Genomic DNA, 14,554 nt, shown 5'->3' with positions numbered 1-14,554 from the left:
AATAATAGTTCTATTCCATTCGCTTTATAACATTTCTTTCTTTTTAAATTAAATACTGGGGTGGCATTGGTTCGTGGGGTTGTACACGTTTCAGGTGTATATTCTATGACACAAGATCTGTATATTGCACTGTGTACCCACCGCCCAAGATCAAACCGTCTTCTGTCACCATATATTTGGCCCCACTTTTCTTTGAACTCTTGTTATCTATATGTTGGATCCTCTAGCATCCTTTGAGATTCTTTTTATCTCTTTATTTAATTTTCCATCTCTTAGCTGTATTACTTTTCTTCAGTGCCCTGTGTTATATTTTCAGTTGAATCTAGCCTCCCTTAGATATTTTTTAACTTAACTTTTTTCCAAATTGACTTTGTATTTTTTCTATTACTTTTTAGTTCAATCACTCATGTTTTAAATCTGTGTGTGTGTGTGTGCCCATTTTTGTTCTTCATCATTGAGTTTCTGATTTAACATATTTTATTCATATCAACAAAGCTAGTTTAAGAGTATTTAGCTCAAGTTATAGTATGAAGTCATAGTTTTTACCTGCTTTATTTTTCTTGGAAAATTTTTGTCAGCTACCACCTTTGATTATGTTTTTCTATTTATGAAACCTTTGTATGAATGTCGTATGCCAATTTATGCTAATTTTGAAATTACATCATTTTCTGTCTCATCAGTAATGGAGTCCCTAGTCAGGGGAGAGCAGTATCTTTGGCGGACAGGCTTTCTTATTTTGCAGAAGCTCTCTTCTCTCTGTATAGTGCAGTGCAGTCTTTAAAAATCAGCAGTGCTTGGCATTGGTGGGGAGAGGGTATTTTATGTCTTTTGATTTTAAAAAAATTGAGGTGTAAGTAACATAACATTATTTCAAGTTACAACATCATCCTTTGTTACAAAATTTTTTTCTTGTGATGAGGACTTCTTAGATTTACTTTTAGCAACTTCCAAAGTACAATATAGCATTACTAATTAGAGTCAACCTGCTGCTCATTACATCTTCATGACTTACCTATTTTATAACTGGAAGTCTGTACCTTTTTGCCCCTTCCCCCGTTCTGCCCCTCCCTACCCCAGCAATCATCAGTCTGTTCTCTGTATCCGAGAGTGTGGATTTTTTTTTTTTAGATTCCACATATTAATGAGATCATACAGTCTTTGTCCTTTGTAATTTTTTTTCTGTAGATCCCTTAATTTCCAAGACTAGCTATCTTCTTTCCTTTCACCTCCAATTTTAGATGAAGCCCCTTCCCTTTTACCTAGCACCATACCCCTGAATGGTGCTTTTCAAGGTTTTAATCTTTGCTCTGGCACATTCTCAGCTCTCTCTATGGATTCTTTAGCAGCCAGTGCTCTGAACCACTGGGTCTCAGAACTGTTCTAAGGTGGTATTTAGGGTGAGTCTCATTAGCTAGGGTCTGATTTTTATGTTTTCTGTCATATTAGGCCTCCGATCTCTTCTGTCCCCATCCCTGCTCTATTGTACTGTTTTTGCCACCTGTCCTCTCCGGGGTGAGCTCTGCAGCTGGCTTTGCTGCTTTCAGGTGTTGATTTCCCTATGTAAACATAGTCGGAAGTCTGTGGTAGTCCCTGGTCCCTACTTAGGCTCTAAGTGTGAGTCCTGAACAGCTTTGCGTGTTGTTGGTCGGAATGTTGTTTTCATAGGCGGTGGAAAGTTGTGAGCGTAAGTTACCACCATTTTCTTATGGGAAATCAGAAGTTTCTTTTGCATTCTTGAAGTTTATATCTTGGCATTTTTTTCCTTAATAATATTAATGTCTTCCGTCCGTATGTCATTTTGTTCTCACAGCACTTCTACATTTAGTCCTTCATTTGTTCACTGATACTTTAAAGTAAGAACAATTTCACACGAGAAAACCAGTGCTCAGAAATGTTAAATGAACTCTTCAGTGTCACACACCTATACAGAGTGGAAGAATTCAGATTGAAAGTTAGGCTTCCTGACTGCAAATTCGGTTTCTTTCCATATCACACTGTTCTGCCATTTTCATGGTGTGATAATTTATGGAAGCTCCTCCTGGAAAGAATTAAAGGAAATATTTTCTAAAACACTCCCCAAACATCCTCTGAAATAAGGTAATCGTTCTCAGTTAAGGTGTTGGAAATAGCTATCACAGTAGTACCTCAGTGCTCATTAATTCATTCTGGAACTCGTGATGAGTGCTGAAACCGAGGAGTACCGAACGCTGAAGCATTTTCTCTTGTGGGGCTGCATTGTGACCCCTATGAGTTCTAGCAAGTGCGATGAGGCCTGGGTAAGCTCCAAAGTGCTGAAAATTTTTTTCTCATCAAAGTGTGACAAGTACAGAGTTTGGTGGGTATGACTGTATTGGGGGTGTGAGGGGAGTGCGGATGCTCAATACCCTGATCAGAGTTGCGTTTATAGTGATAATCCTGGCTACTTTGTAGCAAACAGATTATCAGTGCACCAGAACAAACATTAGAAAATACAGTATCCCAAACAAGGATGATGTGGAATTAAAGAAAAAAACAATACATTTGAGATCTACCTTAGGGGGTATACTACACAAATTTGTGATGGATTTGACTCAGAGTGAGGGTTAAGGTGTTCTCAAACGTAATTTCTGGGTTTGGGGCTTGTGCAGCTGAATGGAGGGAAATGTGATTTGCTGGGTATAAGGGCCGCTGAATGAGGACACAGTGTGGTAAGGACATTGTGACTCATTCTCAAATATGTTGAGATTTGAGAGGCATGTTTGATACCGATGGACTTGTGTAAGTTCTGGTATATGGAATCTGGAGGTCTGATGCCAGGCGAGACAGCACAGTTCCACACCACTGCAAACTGTAAAGAAAAAAGGACCATACAAATAAATCTTAGGTAACAACTTTAGCCATTTAAGAGTGTAATTAATGTTAAATATCAGAATTATGGGCATCTACCCTGCTGGTGTCATAATATTAAATAAATCACGCATGATTTTAAAGAACATACATAAGGCCAAAAGCCCTTGGAGTTGTGGTTCACATGCTTGGCTGTGCCTGCAATTGTATTACAGTGATTTTTTATAGATGTATGTGTGTGTGTATAAGATTTATAACAAGATAGCGTGTGCACTCTCATGGGAGCTGAGACAACTTCAGAGAAGTCTTTACCGATCTTCCTTCGTTTCTGCAAGAGAGAAGGCAGGAGTACACAGAGTGAGTGAACAGGATGTGTAGGGTGAGAAAGCAGTCCAATTAAATTGCAGGGGAGTGATGGAAGTGAATAAAAAAAAATACTCACAGTATCTCTGTTAAGCAAGTAACCTCAAAAACTATTGGGAAAATGCAGTAAGAAGATAGTCCACAGTTAGGTTAGTATTTACTTCTGTGCCTATTTCTCTCTTTATGAGTTGACGATCTGTGATAAAGTGGAGTTTTATTCACACTGTTTCCTAATAAAAAATTTATTGGCTAAATAAACATGGATAAATTCAGAGAAACATTTGTAATTAGGAAGCTAGGGCATTCCTGGAGGGAATCCATTCCATGAGTCTCCTGGACAGTTGGCTACAGCAGGAGTGGAAAGGCTGTGTCGTATGGCAGTTCACGCGTTGCTTACAGGGCTGACTAGATGTCAGACCCATGCAGCTCTATCCAGGAAAGTGAGCTGGCTAGCAGCAAACTGAAGGAACTGTGAAAGCTGATCACAGTGATTGTTCCTAAGTCTCATATTTGCCATTTTTCTTGCCTTTTCACAGCTTTGAGTATTCATATTAATTTGATTGTATGTGTGCCCTTTATACTAAATCATCTCAAATCCTGTTTGGAAAGTGGCTCATTGCAAATGTAATGTGTATAAAATGGAACTGGGTTGGTTTGAATCTTAACACGTGGCTAACATCTGTTATTTTTGATGATTCCATTTGTCATCACCTTTGCTCACACCCGCTCACACCCTCTGGCCTCCTATCCCTCTGTGGGAAAGAGTATAAGCAAAATACCCTAATGCAGTGGGCACAGAAAACTGCAAGGTAGCACAAGGACAACGTATCCCCTTCCCAACGTAGCTCCGGTGGACACTTAAACACTTCAGTGCCACTTTGGTGCAGTGGCCCAGCACATCTAGGCTGGTGGCTCAGCTCACGCACCCTGAGTTTCCTCCCTGCTTCATCTTTCCTCTGTACCGAGGGAAGTGAAGGAGCCTCTCACTGTGTTCTCACTAATTATCTCTGACGTACAGTCAGCAACCTTATTTGTGAGGCTCTGTCTACATCCTGTGCTAGGTTGGCCTCACCCCTTGGGAGATAAGAAGATGTGTGTCTTTGAATCAAAAGATCTGAAAATGCAGTCAAGATGTACTCCTATGATCCCTTAATATACTTTAAGCCAGGGCTTCTTTTATTGTCTCTCAAATACCATTTCCCGAATGCGCTGCAGCCTGTTCTTCAAAGTGCCCTTGCAGAGAGCACCTGATGTCTCCAGCTGGAAGGAAATGCGAAGGACAGACTCATGCCTGCTTCTCTCACTTGGGGCCCAGACATATGTCAGGAGGACGTACTGTTTTTCCCCACTGAGATGGGGGTGGATGAGAATGTCTTTCAATTTCAGAGTCCTCCAATGCTTCCTGATGACACTACTTTGTGTGTAGACAATGTTTATTTCTTGACATGGCACGGATTGCACAAATGACATCTCTTAGATGGACATTCAACAAAACTAAACTCAGAAGTTAAGTTCTCTTTCATGGGGGAAGGTTAGGGATTGGAGTAGGAGGGTGCTTTCCTCCTCTTCCTCCTTTAGAAATGTAAACACAATTCTGAAGTCAAGGGTCATATAGAAAACAGATTGCAGGCCAGATTCGGCCCTCAGACTGTAGACAGAAGACCTCTGTTTTAGATTTTCTGGGACTATAACTGTAACGTTACCTTAGTTTTAAATTCAGAATATGGAAACAAAGAGAATGTTACAGGGTCCCTGATTCCCACTCCTACCATTTCCTTCTGTGTTCTTGGAGCTCCACACACTACAACACCCAAGGCCCCCCTCTGCTCCTTCTCTCACTCTGCCTTATGGAAGGGCAGTTCTGATAAGATGCCAAATTTAGGAAAAATAATTATGCATACTTGGCTTTGTTCAACCCTTCTTCCTCTTAGATATGTGCTGACTATTCATTCATTTAACAAAGTTATGTATCTCAGACACTCTTCTAGACACTGGAATTGCAACAGTGGATAAAACAGACAAAAGCCCCGTACAGTCTAATAGGAGATGCAGAAAACAACATAACAATAATAACTGTTTTTAAAGAGACAAGTGTTAAAGGAAGGAAAGTAAAGCAGAGAGAAGACACATCAACTTGTGGGGACCAGGGGCTAAAATTTTAGGTAGGGAGTACAGGGAAGGCCTCCCTGAGAAGGTGACTGTAACTTATATGGAAGGAGGTGGAGGAGAGAAACATGTAGATATCTGGGTGAAGAGCCTTCCAAGCAGATTCTTCTGAAATCATGGGGCAGAGAATGCCTGCAGCATTTGAAGAAGAGCAAGGAGCTGGAGTGGCTAGAGCAGGGAGGTAACCTAACTTGGTTCATGTTTTAACAAAATCACTTGACTCCTGGTGGAAAGACTTATTTGTGGAGGGTGGGGTGGGGGGACAGAGTTTGAAACAAGAAGTAACAACATTACTGCAGTAATCCAAAGGAGAGATGATGGTGCTAGTAGTGAAGGTTGTGGTGAAGAGTTGGATTTGGGGTATATCTGAAGTATGACTGACAAAATTTGCTGTGGAAGGAAAAGATATACATTAGAGAATTTTAAGTGAGAAACTGGAGAATGAATGTATATGCAATTAACTGAGGTGGGAAAGATTGAGAAAGAAGCTATTTGGGGTGGGCTTAGGGAGTGAAGACCAGGAGTTCAGTTATTAGATACATGGAGTTTAAGATGCCTGTTGAGCATTCAGGTGGAGATACTGAGGAGGGGATTAGATACATGATTCTGGGGCTCAGAGGAAAAGCCCAAGTTTGACATCAGTTCATAGACTGGATTTCAAGTCATGGGACAGGATGCAACCATCTAGAGAGTGTGTGTAGTTAGAAAAATAGATGTATTCCAATGGTTAAGCCACTGCCACTCTGATATCTAGAATTGTGAGCAAGAGGAAGGAAAAACAAAGGAGACTCAGAAAGGTAGGAAGAACACTTCTTCTAGGAAAACATGAAATGTTAGGGAAAGAATAGCAAAGATTTGAGATTCAGTTAAGTCAAGGGTGCCTCTAGATGTAATCGCTTTGGCATGGACACTTCCCATCTTCTTTTCACACCTAAGTGTATTACAAACCCACACATGCTACTTGATTCTGTCAAACAATGTTGATTACTGATCCAAAGTGACTTCAGCTCTGGCTATAAACTGACTTTGTAAATATGCTACAAAGATACTTAGATATGCCTATAAAAGGAAAATGTCAACATTCAAATAAGGTCTCCTTCTAACCAAGCCCTAAGGCACATGACTCTAACCAAATGCTGAATTATAGGATTTCAAAGAACACTAAGAAGAATTTGTTGCTTTTTAAAGAGTAAAAAGGAAGGTAAAACTAAATACTGGGCAAAAATACTATGATACATTTAAATTATATTATTATTTTGTAGAAAAAGATAGTATTGTACCCTAAATATTTGCTCAATTTAGTTCATGACTTTAAAAAACACAAAAAGGTTTGTTAGGTTCTCCAAACCAAATGCACTTGTTCAGTTTTTCTTTTAGGTGGCCCTAAAGAAGACCTAAATATTCTTTCCCACCATTCTTTCCCACACAGTTCTGAACAGTTTTAGGAAAAAATGTGTTATACTTGGGATCAGGTTGAAAGACACAGTTCCATCCAAGGTTAGTAGCCAAGTAGCATGGTGAATAATGAACACCAGAATTAGGCAGAATCATCCATGGAGACCCGGGGAGGTCTGGGCTAGGGAGGCAACCCCCAGAGGATGAGCAGTGGGAGCTGTACCAGGACATACTTTATCACAATCTCCTTTGTTTTTCCTTCCCCTTCCTCACAGGTCTAAACATCAGAGTGGCAATGGCTTAATCCTTGCACAACATCTATTTTTCTGACTGCACTCACTCTCTAGATGGCCTCATCCTGTCCCATAACTTTAAATCCAGTCTCTGAACTAATGTCAAGCTTGAGCTTTTCCATCTATATCTTATATATATTTTCTTAGATTTATGTGTAACTACTTTATTTGGTGCAGGGGGTGGGTGCTAGGTAAATGGTAATATGTTTTTAACTTCAAATTCCAGTTGTTCATTGCCATTATATAGGAAGTAATCAACTTCTGCATATTAACCGTGTATCCTACAGCCTTGCTATAATCATTTTAATAGTCTCAGGAGTCTTTTTTTTTTTTATTCTTTCAGTTACCTAGATGATGCCATCTGCTAACAAATACTATTTTATTTCTTTACCTCAGTCTGTAAACCTTTTATTTTTCTTTTCTTGTCTTATTACATTAGCTAAGGTTTTCAGTACAATGTTTAAAAGCAGTGGAAAGGGGGAACATCTTTGTTTTATTCCTGAGTTAGTAGGAAAAGTTTGAGTTTCTCACCATTAAGTGTAATGTTAACTGTAGGTTTTTTGTGTTTTTTTATCCAGTTGGGGAAGTTCCCCACTAAACCTAATTTGCAGAGAGTTTCTATTTTGATGGATATTGAATTTTGTCAAATGCCTTTTCAACATCTATTGATATGATCATGTGATTTTTTTTTTCTTTAGCCTGTTGATGTGGTGAGATTACACTAATTGATTTTTTAAAACATAAAACCACTCTTGCATACCTGGGATAAATATCTCTTGGTTGCAGTATATCAGGTCAACCCTCTGTACCCATGTGTGGGGGAGAGGACTCCACCCGCAAGGACCACCAGCCACCACTGATGAGAATAAGTCTACCCAAACATGATCAGCTTGGAGAGGAAAGGTGGCCAATCTCTCAAAGGAGAAGAGCCAAGATCCTTTTCCTCAGTGGGCTTTCATTGGGTTCAATTTGCACAGGAATACAGGTAAAGCTCATCAATCATTGTCAGGCAGTAAGGATCAAACAATAGATAACATACAAAGAACTCTGAGAGCTTATTCTGAGTCAGGGTCAGATGGCTGAAGGGCCATAAAACTTTGGGTAAACAAACTCATTCTATGCTTAGAACCTTATCATTTAAATTGAGGGTATTAGCAAAGCAGGTTTCACAGGATTTTGTGCATTCTTTCTTAGGCCTGATCGCCCCAGGGAATCTGCCCTTTCTAGCACAGGGCCGCACCCACCTCTGGCATTGTTTCAGGCTTAAGTCAGGCAGGGGATGAGGGTCCATCACCCCCGAAGTCCTTCCCTGATGGCCCCATCATGACTGTGCCTGTCTTAGGCCGTCCCTCCCATGAGGAATCTTACCTGTCTTTGGCTAACCAGTCATCTGCCCAGGGCCAAGCAGGGTGAAGTAAAAGGGGGCAGAGGCAGCATCCCTACCAGGAAGATAAGCCTTGTCTCCTTAATGACTTATGGACACAAGGTCTCTCTACTTAGCCCTAGCCATGGGGGGTTACAGTTTCTGAAACCAGGCAGGGCGGTTCCCAACACCCTGAATCCATGATTCAACCAACCACAGATCGAAAATACATACTTTCAGTCCAAAGTTGTTTAAATCTGCAGATGCAGAACTCACAGATACAGAAAACCAACTAAGGAACTTGAACATTTGTGGATTTTGACATCTGTTGGGGGGGGATGTCCTTGATCCAATCCTCCACAGATACTGAGGTGTGACACTAATTCTTTTACACATCGTTGGACTCAATTTACTAGTATTTTAACAGAGGTCTGTAGTTTAACATTGGTCTGTAGTTTTATTGTCTTGTCATTTTTTAATCTGGTTTTAATAAGTTAGGAAGTAATCCTTCTGCTTCTATTCTCTAAAAGATATTGTAGAGAATTGGTAATATTTCTTCTTTAAATGTTTGGTAGAATTCACCTATAAACCCACCTGGGCCTGCTGCTTTCTATTTTGGAATGTTACTGATTATTGATTCATTTTCTGTAATAGATATGGACCTATTCAGATAGTTTCTTCTTGTATCGGTTTTGACAAATTATTGCAATCCACAAATTGGTTGACTTCATCCAGGTTATCAAATTTGAATGTGTTGAGTAGTCTATAGTATTATTTTAAATTTTTTTTCAAATCTAAACATTACTCTTCAGACATTTGAAAACAACAACATTTGTTGTAATAAAAAATAACAAAACAGACAGTCTATCTTTAAGCTGCCACAGGGTGATTTCAAACTCTTACAAACAAAAGATAACATACACAGAACTATTTAGATTTAGATTTAGATTTAGATTCACATCACATTTTTATTAGCAATAAGTGAGACTGGTTATAGTCTAGGTTCATACAACTGATTTAATAGATATTGCATTAGACTTTTCTTTTTAAAATCTTGTATTTATTCACTTTAAATTTTTTTTAATTGTTCAATTATAGTTGTCCCCATTTTCCCCCATTACTCTCACCTACCCTACCCCCACCTCCCACATTCAATCCTCCCTCCCCCTCTACTGTTGTCTTTATTATCCATTTGATATCAATGGGATCTGATGTCCTCTTTTTTAGTTTTGAGTTTTAGTATTATAATTTTTGTCAACTCTCCTTTTCACAGCTAGCCCAGGTATAGGCGTATTTATTTTACTGATCTTTTCAAACAACCAGTTTTCAGTTTCATGATTTCTCCCCTAATTTTTATTTCTTTTCTTTTGCTTATGTTGGATTTAATTTACTTTTATTTTCCTAGTTTCCTAAGATGGGAAGCTTAGATGATTCATTTCAGACACTTCTTTTCTAATACACATTTTAATGCTGTAAATGTCCCTCTTCAGTACTACTTTCATTGCATCCAACAAGTTTTGTTATTTCCATTTAGTTCAAAATATTTTAAAGTTTTTCTTGATTTATTCACTGACCCATGTATTATTTTAAAATGTGTTGTCTACTCCACAAGCATTTGTGATTTTCCAACTATCTCTCAGTTATTGATTTCTAATTCAATTACACTTTGGCCTGAGAGCAGACATTTATGACTTCTGTTCTTTGGAATTTGTTAAGGTGTGTTTTATGGCCCAGTAGGTGATCTCTCTTGATGAATGTCCCATATGAGCTTGAGAAGGACACACATTCTGCTGTTGTTGCCTGAACTGGTCTATAGATGTCAATTATATCCAGTTGATTGGTGCTTTGAGTTCAACTTTGTCCTTATTGATATTCTGCCTGCTGGATCTGTCCATTTCTGATAGAGGGGTGTTAAAATATCCAACTATAATGACTTACTTATGTCTTCTTGCAGTTCTTCCAGTTTTTTCCTTACATGTTACATTCCTTTGTTATCAAGGGTATGTTATATTAAGAAATTTTGGCCCTGGCTGGTGTGGCTCAGTGAACTGAGCACTGGCCTGTGAACCAAAGAATCACCGGTTAGATTCCCAGTCAGGGCACATGCCTGGGTTGCTGGCCAGGTCAGGTCCCCAGTGAGGGGTGCGTGAGAGGCAGCCACATACTGATGTTTCTCTCTCTCTCTTTCTCCCTCCCTTCCCCTCTCTCTAAAATAAATAAATAAATAGTCTAAAAAAAAGAAAAATAAATTTTTTGTGCTTGGAATAGTGACCATTTTATCATTATGTAACAATATCCTTATTTTTTCACCTATGATAACTTTTCTTGTTTTGAAACCTAGTCTGTCAGAAATAGCATCAATATATTCATCAAAAGAAAGTGCGAGTATTAATCTGTGTTCTCCAGGGAAACAGAACCACTGTAACTTGTTATAGCAGCAATAGCAAACTAATACAGGCGCCAACCACATGCCAGAAACTTGGAAATTTGTGCTGAGAGACAAAGTGGGGTTGGAGCTGTCATGTAGAAGTGATGCCAGTATCAACCCCTCTCAAAAATGGTATGCCTCCTGAGCTAGGGTAAGTGACCTCCCTGGGGTTGAGATTGTATATTGGGTAAATGAAGGAAACTGGAAGCAAATCTTCCTTTGGGGGAAAAATAACTTATGTAGTAGACAGTTGGAATAGTAGGGATTCCTCTCAGAGTGGAAAAGGCAAGGGGCAGGAATAGCAATAAGAGAGCCTGTGAGGAGGAACTTCCTACCAAATAAGCACGCATGGGGAAAATCTGTTCCTTTAAAACACACAGACATAGATATTAAAAGAAAAACCTTTTTGATGATTGCTGGGGACAGGCAGGACATGGGGAGGTGGAGGGGGGAAGGGGTTATAAATGGTGGTGGAATGAGACTTGAACTGGGGTGGTGAATACACAGTAAATGTACAGATGAAGTGTTGTGGAATTGTGTACTAAAACCTGTATAATTTTTGGTAACTAGTGTCACCCAAATAAATTCAGCAAAAGGAAAATTAAATAAAACTTTAATTTTGATTCATTTTCTTAAAAGTGTCAAGAAAATGACACATACATTTAAAAGAATAGATTTTAAGGAAGAAATCACCTGTGATCAGAAAAGATTCCATAGGTATAAAATTTGATGGAAAATTTAAAAAGTGATTGATAAATAGCTTGCATGAGAGAACAAAAATTAATTCACACAGTACAAAGACAACCTGAGACAAGACACAGAAGGAAAAGGTGATGAAATTAAGAAAAGATGAAACATATGAAAGAAAGATGAAGAATAGGGGTATGTGTGTTTGTGTGTGTGTGTGTGTGTATAATAGCATTGGTATTGGAACACTAAAGAAAAAATAGAATTATATTGGTAAAACAATCTGGAAAATACATATTGAAGAGATTCACCAGTAACTACAAGAAATAAACAAAAAAACAAAAAACAAACAAACAAAGCCCACTGAATGGGAGAACATATTCACCAATACATCTGATAAGGGGTTAATATCCAAAATTTATAAACAACTCATAACTCAATACCAAAAAGTCAAACAACCAATTAAAAAATGGGCAAAGGACCTGAATAGACACTTCTCCAAAGAGGACATACAGATGGCCAATAGACATATGAAATGATGCTTAACATCACTAATCATCAGAGAGATGCAAATTAAAACCACAGTGAGATATTACCTCACATTGGTCAGAATGGCCATCATCAATCAGTCAAAAAATAATTAGTGCTGCCAAGGATGTAGAGAAAGGGGAACTCTTCTGCACTGTTGGTGGGAATGCAGACTGGTGCAGCCACTGTGGAAAGCAGTATGGAGTTTCCTCAAAAAGTTAAAAATGGAACCACCTTATGACCCAGCAACTCCACTTCTGGGATTTTATCTGAAGAAGCTGGAAACTCTAATTTGAAAGTATATAAGCACCCATATATTCATTGCAGCATTATTTACAATAGCTAAGATTTGGAAGCAGCCCAACTGTCCATTAGATGATGAGTGCATAAAACAATTGTGGTACGTTTACTCAGTGGAATACTGGTTGGCTATAAAAAATTTTTACCCTTTGCGACAGCAACCATGAACCTGAAAACATTATGCTAAGTGAAATAAGCAAGTCAGAGAAAGATAATACCATATGATTTCACTCATATGTGGAATCTAATGAAAAAACTGAACTAACAGGCAAAACAGAGACAGACTCATAGTTAGAGAGCAGGCTGACAGTGGGGGTGTTAGAGAGTAAAGGAAATGAGCCCAAAACAAAAGGACTCATGGACATGGACCACAGTGTGGTAATTGTGGGGGGTGAGTGGGTGGGTGGAGGTGGAAGAAGGTAGAAGGTAGAAGGGGGATAAATGTTAATGGAAAAGATACAATAAAACTTTTATTGAAAATAATAATTCATTCTGTGAACATCTGAGGAGAAGGGAATGCTATATCCAAATCATGAAAAGCACAAAGGATTCAGAATTCTCTTCTGTAACACAAAACACCAAAAGACAGGGAGTTCCAGCCAAGATGGAGGTGTAGGTAAGAAACCCTTTGCTTCCTCACACAACCAAAAGGAGGATAACAACCAATTTAAATTCAATAAACAACCAGAAGTGCCAGAAAATCAAACTGCATGGAACTCCGACAACCAAGGAATTAAAGAAAAAATCAATCAGAACAAACAGACCAGTAAGGCAGCGGACTGTGTGGGCCTGCCAAACTGCATTGAGTCAGCAGACCTTGGAGGTGGGGCTGGCTGCGGCAAGGTGGCAGGCTGGCTGGGCTGCACAGGCGGGGCTGACTTAAGGGGAAACAGACTCAGAGTTGATACAGTGGTTGCTACATTGGGAGAAACTCCTAGTCTCACACAAGAGTCAAATGGAAAGTGTACTAGGCCTCAGTGCAGCAAGAAGGGTTGCCCTGCCTGGGTAAATACCCAAGACCCCGCCCTCTTTCAACCTTTCAGGTGTGCCAAAACAAAGAAATATGCCCAAATGAAAGAGCAAAACCTCAGAAAGAGAACTAGATGATGAGGACATAACCAACCTATCAGATGGAGAATTTAAAGCCCTGGTAATCAAAATGCTCACAGATCTGATGAAGCTTGGTTGAAAAATGAAAAAAAACCAAATGAAAGATACCCAAAATGTAATAAAGCAAAATATTCAGGGAACTAACAGTGACAGGAAGGAAACCAGGACTCAAAGCAAAGATTTGGAACAAAAGGAAAAAATAAACATCCAATGGGAACAGAATGAAGAAACAAGAATTTAAAAAAGTGAAGAGAATCTTACAAACCTGTGGGACAACCTGAAATGCTCCAATATCCAAATTATAGGGGTGCCAGAAGGAGAAGAACAACAGCAAGAAATTAAAAACTTATTTGAACAAACAATGAAGGAAAACTTCCCCAAACTGGTGAAGGAAATAGACTTCCAGGAAGTCCAGGAAGCCCAAGACAGTCCCAAATAAGTTGGACCGAAAGAGGAACACACCAAGGCACATCATCAAGTTACCCAACAGTAAATATAAAGAAAATACCCTAAAAGAAGCAAGAGGAAAGGAGAGAATTACCTACAAAGGAGTGCCCATAAAACTATCAGCTGATTTCTCAAAAGAAACCTTACAGGCAAGAAGGAGCTGTAAAAAAGTATTTGACGTCATGAAAGGCAAGGACTCCAAGATAATCCAAGATGACTCTATCCAGCAAAGCTTTCGTTTAGAATGGAAGGGCAGATAAAGTGCTTCCCAGATAAGGTCAAGTTAAAGGAGTTCATCATCACCAAGTCCTTATTATATGAAATGTTAAAGGGACTTATCTAACAAAAAGATCAAAAATATGAACAGTAAAATGACATCAAACTCACATCTATCAACAAATGAACCTCAAAGAAAAGAAAAACAATGTAAACAAAAACTATGCAAACAACTAGAACAGGAACAGAATCAGAGAAATGAACATCACATGGAGGGATTTCAGTGGGGAGGGGGAAGGGAGGAATAAGGAGGAAAAGGTACAGGGAAGAAGCATAATTAGTAGGCATAAAATAGATGGGAAGACAGAAAAAATGAAATAGAAGACAGGACTCAAAGAACTTATACGTACAACCCATGGACATGAACTAAGT

The sequence above is a fragment of the Desmodus rotundus genome, chromosome 1, assembly GCF_022682495.2.
Source record: "Desmodus rotundus isolate HL8 chromosome 1, HLdesRot8A.1, whole genome shotgun sequence".
Classification (NCBI taxonomy): Eukaryota; Metazoa; Chordata; class Mammalia; order Chiroptera; family Phyllostomidae; genus Desmodus; species Desmodus rotundus.
This window is presented reverse-complemented; position numbering follows the sequence as displayed.